The 7,172-nt window shown below is 33.9% G+C and overlaps 1 protein-coding gene across 4 annotated transcripts in view; it reads left to right on the top strand.

Annotated features, from left to right (window-relative positions):
• The first annotated feature begins 212 nt into the window (after positions 1–212).
• LOC129780633 (uncharacterized) overlaps positions 213–7,172 on the top strand; it is a 158,041-nt gene continuing 151,081 nt past the window's right edge. For all 4 annotated transcript variants that reach the window (XM_055789119.1, XM_055789121.1, XM_055789115.1 and 1 more), the window contains exon 1: positions 213–1,066. The gene's annotated coding sequence lies outside the window, so the exon portion shown is untranslated. The remainder of the gene's footprint in view (positions 1,067–7,172) is intronic.

The raw sequence follows: 7,172 nt of genomic DNA, 5'->3' as shown, positions 1-7,172 counted from the left end.
CCTCCCTCTCCCCTACTGAATATTTCTCTCAGTGAATGTAGCGAGACAAAATAGCATAACAATCAGCGACATCTATGATGTTCGTTTTAACCATGTTTTCCGCAAGCAAATCATTACGACCACAGCTAGATTCAAGAAAAAGACCAGCCCTGGCCAGCTGCCTGCCAAATTCTGACAACTGTCACCATCGACTCCAAAACAACTTCATTGTGTTGGTTGATTCGAAGGAAACAAATGCAACAAGGAAAACTGAGTTCATGATTTTCTTCAATCGACGTAAGATCATCACGGCCTGTGTGTGCGCTGCACAGATTGACTGTTCATTTCAAGTGGAAATAGAGTTCGTTTCGATTATTATCCCATCGCGTGACGGTCGCTACCATTCGGTAATCGAACTGAAACTATAGTGACTTCCTGAAATCGAAAGACACCCATTCTTAATTGTCGCAGTAGAGTGGAGAAAAACTTTGGTGCGCTGCAGCCTGTGCTACAATTTCGCGAATTTTGCACAAAAACCAGCGAGTGTTGTCGAGGGGGAATACCAGCGGAGCGAGATAGGAAATCAGCAGTTCAAGTATTCCCCTTTGTGCTAAAGCTATTGCTGCTGCTGCTGATTTGATTTGGGTGCTGTGCTCTGTCCCATTTTTGTGTGTGTTTTTTAAAGTTTGCTGGATGATTTTACGCCACTTCACGGAGTGGCAACAACGACAACAAAGTGTTTCCGTCCGTCCGGACCCAATCCATTTCGTGCGTATTGGATGCGTGCGTGATTTCCGTGACGTTTTGAAGATAATTTATGGCACTAGAAATCTGAAGTCGTTATATTCTGGCTGCCCATTTGGGTGAAGAAGTGTGAAAAAGGGCAGTAAAGTGGCATCCAGATCAATTCTCGGCGGATGCGTATGTGGTGAGAGGGCAGTTTAAGTGGATCTTTCGATTGTGCGCTAGTGCGAGAGGCATTTGGTGTTTGTCGACTGGCATTTCCAGATTCCCCCTTGATAGGTTCGCTCGGAGCGGACGATCTGAGTGGATTTTATCAATCGATTCGAAATAACCTGTTTTTAGGGTATGTATGGGAAAACACTATTAACTATTAGGTTTACGAATAACTTGAATGTATGATACGGATCAGATACTGAGTTGTTAAGCATGAATGAGTATGAAATAGTAATAAAATGAAATAATAATAATAACAACCTTAATGTAATTGAGTACATCTGTAGCATATGTTATAATTGCAATAAAATCATATACAAATGCTTCACGCTTCAATGTGTCAACAAATAATGTTTTGAAAAAATACGAGCGATTAGCTGCAAGTTATAATAACACGAAGAGACAGTCACAATTCAGAGGCTGTCGGTTTGTTTTTACTTGGACTTATGTTTGTTTTCGCAATATAACAAAAAATAATAAATGGGAACATCAGCATCGCTCGTTAGCTTTCCGCTTTACTTGATACAAACCATTTCTTTTCGCATTCCAAAGAAAGTTGTGTTTTCGAAGCGCGATTCGTTTGTTCACTTGATCCTAAAAACCTATTTTGGGCAACATTGGTTAGATAAACATATTGTAATGTTTTTACAGGCACTTAATGGATATTGATAAATGTTCCTTTAAGGAAAAATGGGATAGCAACGAAAAGGCTTGAATATTTGATCATCATCATTAAACGTAAATTTCCCATTGGAACAGAATTAGTAGAACCCTTATCATCAGGGGTGCCATATGATTGACTGGCTTAGAATGACTTCACAATATAGGGCGGACTCGATTATACTGTCCCCTATTTAAAAAAATAGAGGACAGTCCCCTTAGGGTGCTCATACACTGTTTGACCGAAGCCAAATATTTGACTCTTTTTGACAGATAAAATTTGGTCAACGTGTACTGATCAAATATATTCTACACAAAACACGACAAGCAAATATTCAATTATTGGATGCCTAAAATATTTTTTTCAGACTGTTCTTCGAACCTGTCGGTACATGGTTAGGTTACCTTGAATATTTCAGTTGATTTTTTCCATGTTCGGTGTTTGATATTGTTTACTACTGTTGAAAATTGAAGAGTGGCAAACAAAATAGTGTTTGTACAAATATCAAAACAAAACTTATCTGTCAACAAATAACAAATATTTGACCTCCGGGCAAACAGTGTACGGCCACCTTTAGAAAGACACTATTTGATGTCCAAACGTGAAAAAAATATACACTGCGAAAAAATAGTACTCTTTTTTCAAATTTTAATTTTTTTAAAATTTTTTCATATACAGTCAACTCTCCCTAACTCGATGTTCTGTATCTCGATATTTTCCCTAACTCGATGGATTTCATGGCACCTTCGATTTTACAAGCATTCTTCACTCCATAACACGATACCTCCCTAACTCGATGCCTCTCTTACTCGATGTGTTTTGATTCATTTTTCCATGGATTTTCACCTCCCTAACTCGATTGATTTTCGCGTACATGTTTTTGTGCGTTATTACCTCAGATTTCAATTGAGAGGCTTAGAATGAAAGGGGTGTAAGTGATTTGATCGATTTGTCTACTTCGACTCTCTCTTTGGGTCATAACTTAGCTGCAAATACATTCCCAGCTGTATTTACCAATGTGGAAAATAGGTCGGAACCTCATCTATCGGATTCTATAGCAAACTTAAATTGGAAAGTTTTTGCAGTTGAGTTATTAACTGAATAAAAAGTTGATGAAGAGAAATCGATCAAGTCACTTACACCCCTTGCATTCTGAGCCCCTCAATTGTTCTTGAAAGTGAAGACACTCCGTTCGTGTCATCAAACAATTTCTTTTCAAGTATGGAAAACCACGAGAAACCTTTCAAGCGAACAATCAAAACGCTAACCATTGGGCAACGTTTGAGCATCATCGAGCAGGTCGAAAAGTATGGACGGAAGGGGTCTGAAGCTGCAAAAAATGTCAGTATTGCACAAAGTGCGGTATCAACACTACTCAAACTAAAATAAAAATGGAATCGGAATGGAAAATTGTATCTAGAACAAAAGCATATAAGGTTGGTCAATGAATTTTTGTCTTGTCAAGCTAGACAGAATAATTTACCCCTCTTCTATTCTTCGGGATATGGCTTGAGAATTTGTCCAGAAACTGGGAATTCCTAACTTCAAAGCACAACCAACATGGACGGGAGTGATATTCCGCTGGCATAATTAATGCGTCGTGAGCTTGCTGATGTCGACGGTACAATACCGTTCGATTGCTCAATGTCTTTTAATAATTAGTGCAAAAAGGACCAAAACGTGATTTGCTGTGATCTGATGCCAGATACCGATATACTGGGAAAGTGTTGAAAAACCTGAGAAAAACGCTGAAGATAGTAGTTCTATTGAGATGTTAATTCGAACGTTTAATCAAACCTGAAGAATATGTGCGGAATATTGAAATCAACTGAAAATGTTCCTGTGAAACTATTCGAACATTTCTTTGTGATTGAACAGTTCCTGCGTGATCGTTACAATTCAGTTTGAGTAACATACTTAATCAATATTTTCTTTGTTAACCTAGTGCCTCATGCAAGTCGGACTCGATTATATACAAACTCGATTATATATGATTCGATTATGTAAAATTTAGGACTCGATTGTATACAGTTTGAAAAAAGTTTTTTTTTATAATTCAAATATGAATAATTTCAAGAAAAAAAAAATCTTTCAGCATTAAGGTGAAATTTAAGTGGCTTTTATAAGTACAGTGGGTTAAAAATCGCGATTTTTGATGATTTTGATTGAATCTTCATCAGGAATTGTTTATATCGATATTGCAGCGAAATTAAGAGAGATAGAAGTTGGGCGTCAAAGAACAAATTGTAGAGAGGTTAGAGAGCTTTAATTTAATTGATAGAAACAATCAAGTTTAGTATGAATTTTTAGGATAAAATTAATAATTACAAATAAAAAAAAACTTTTAAATTTTCCACTTCAAAAATGTTTAATCCACTAATTTAGATGTTCCACTACTATATCCTGTACTAAATTTTCTCATCTTTCAAATGAAATACTTTTCAATTTTTATTGAAATACTTTTCAATGTAGAGTCAGTTCGAGCCAACAGAATCCGAAACAAAGAAAAAGTTCTATAAGTCTGTCATCGTTGAAATTCTAACATATGCGTAGAAGGATTTTTTTCGTGAAATATAACCGTCTATCACCTCCTGAAAGATTCTGGAAAAAATATTTTTTTTATATGAGAAAGGTGTTTTTTCACTTTAAGGGAATGAATCAAAAATTCAAATTCATACCATAATTGGGAGACTTACCCTAATATATGACAATTTGAGACATAAAAAAAATTAGGAAAAAATGTTCTGTATCTCGATACCTCCCTAACTCGATGGTCCCTTTGGATATCGAGTTAGGGAGAGTTGACTGTAAAATAGAAGTAATGAAGAAAATTTAAAAAATGAGTCAAATATGGTAAAACTATCTTTGAAAAAAAAAGTGGAACATCGAGTTTTATCAGTTTTCGAAACTTCGAATTTTTGTATGTTTACAATTATTTTTAGCCACAAATTATGAATTCTGATGTAATTTAAAACAAAAAAACTCTATCCATCTCCTTCTAAATACAGACATTCTCGAGATATTTAAAAATATATTTCTAATGTATTGTCTTTTTCAATTTGATTTTTTTTACATGTATATATGTACAGCGCGGACTCGGTTATATACAGTTTTTGATTTCTTTTCACTGTATATAATCGAGTCAAAAAAAAAGTTTCTTTATTTGTTTCTTTTTGCATGTATTTTTCGTTTTTTGAAAATGAAAGAGGAATTTGATTTTTGATTCATCCCCTTAATGTCAGAGAACACCTTTCTCACATGAAAAAAATAAAGGGCCTGGCCGGGTAAGGGAGTAAAAAGTGCCCCTAAACCAAATCACTAGCTGTATGGCAAATATTGTGAAGAATATTAAATAAGAAATTTTGGCGGTTTATTTGAACCCCTATGTGGTTTGACGTAGGATCTATAGTGCAAAACGTACTTTTTCATTTATTTCACGCCATCCTCAATAGATCCGAGATAAAAATTTGAAAAAAATACTGAATGTGCATCTTACCACGGTGTATCAAGAAAAATTATCAAAAAAAAAATTCATCAAAAATTTTAGTACTAAAAAAATATTTAAATTCTGAATTTTTTTTTTGGGATTTAGAGATTCAGTACTACTCTAATTCATATTTAAATGTGCTCTTACGGCTTTTCTAGATTGATAAATATCTTCAAGCTCCTTTTTTTCAAATATGTAATAATAAAAATAAAATAATAAAAAAAATACACAGTACAAAAAATGTTAAAGATTTTCTGGCATTTCGAAATTTTGAAAAGAAAATATAACTTTGAGACCCACTTCTGCTCAAATTTTTATTTAAATGCGTTCGTATGTGTCTTTTTTCTACATGTGGCGTAATTTTTCCTGAATTTTTAAGAGCATTGTGTGACACAAAAATAATTTTCTTCATCGTCTGCATTATTATTTTTATTTTTTTGAAATCGATTATTTTATTGTATTCGTGGTTTTCTCAATTGTAAGATTAAAATAAAAAAACAAATCGGATTTGTGGTCTGAAAGTTATATTTTTTTTTCAAAATTTCGAAATGCCAGAAAATCTATAACATTTTTTTATACTGTGTATTTTTTTTATTATTTTATTTTTATTATTAGCTATTCGAAAAAAACAGCTTGAAGATATTTATCAATCTAGAAAAGCCGTAAGAACACATTTAAATATGAATTAAAGTAGTACTGAATTTCAAAATCCCAAAAAAAAATTTTTTTTCAGAATTTAAATATTTTTTTAGTACTAAAATTTTTGATGAAATTTTTTTTTGATAATTTTTCTTGATACACCGTGGTAAGATGCACATTCAGTATTTTTATCTCGGAGCTATTGAGGATGGCGTGAAATAAACGAAAAAGTACGTTTTTCACTATAGATCCTACGTCAAACCACATAGGGGTTCAAATAAACCGCCAAAATTTCTTATTTAATATCCTTTACAATATTTGCCATACAGCTAGTGATTTGATTTTGGGGCACTTTGTACTCCCTTAACCGAGGTTTCGAGGTTCATGCGATAGCGGCATTTTTACTGATTCAAAATCTGTTCGATTTTTCTGTTTCAGATATCCAGAAGGGCTGGAGTTGTGTACGCCATGGCACAATTTTTTTTTAATCCTCTCACTTCATCAGCTCTTAACTATTTTAGTTATGAATATTTTTCCTCCGTTCAATTTTTGTTTTATTGTTAAAAGATAGATGAACGAATGATATAATGGATAGTAAGAATATTCTTTGTTTTATTTATAGGGAACTCGAAAAAACGTCCGAAATTCGTGTGTCTACACTAGAAAAATCCCTTTAAACAATTTGTGTAGAGCTGGATTCACAAAGATGTTCGGTGTTTGGATGCTACACCAATTCGCACAAAAACTTTGAGAAACCCTGGTGTGGACGATGAACTCCAGGTTATTGTTCGCCATACAAAAGTGCCATCATCCCATACACTGTAATAGATAAAAAGTTCTTGTGTTCGACAAAAGTCCATGTTTTAATAAGATTTGAAACTTTGTCGGGTACAGGTCCATATTTTAATAAGACTTAAAACTTGATTGACTTCATCGATATCTTTGTCTTGACATTAAACAAATTTAGGACTAGTTAAACATAAGAACGTTGTTGTTAGAAAAACTTTTCCCCTGTAAAGTGCCCATCTTTCAATGTATGTTGATATATTGATATAAGTTGATTCAGTTGATATAAGATTTGTTGGTTATTGAACTTTTCGTTTGGAGAGTGTCGGCACCGGAAACGACAATACAAAAGTTTTAAAATTAGTCATGGGGGGCAAAGTGGTCACCTGCTTGTTTGGTAGTATAACTGTTGAATATAGATGCCGTATTGATATTTAGTTACCTTCCCTTACCTTACCTCCAAGCAAAAAAAAAAAGTTCGATTTTCACCTTTTCTTTCTAATGATGAAAAGTGTACTATTTTGAATGTTTATAGTAAAGGCCGTTTACTATCTTGAAGAACAATGAGTTGAACTATAATATTCTTCGAAAAACGGGAATAGAATCGGTATGTGGACGCTGGAAATGGGCATATTCCATAGGGTGACCACTATGCCCCCATTT

Source organism: Toxorhynchites rutilus, chromosome 3 (assembly GCF_029784135.1).
Source record: "Toxorhynchites rutilus septentrionalis strain SRP chromosome 3, ASM2978413v1, whole genome shotgun sequence".
Lineage (NCBI taxonomy): Eukaryota > Metazoa > Arthropoda > Insecta > Diptera > Culicidae > Toxorhynchites > Toxorhynchites rutilus.
The sequence above is the reverse complement of the archived record's forward strand: the minus strand, read 5'-3'. Positions and strand labels throughout refer to the sequence as shown.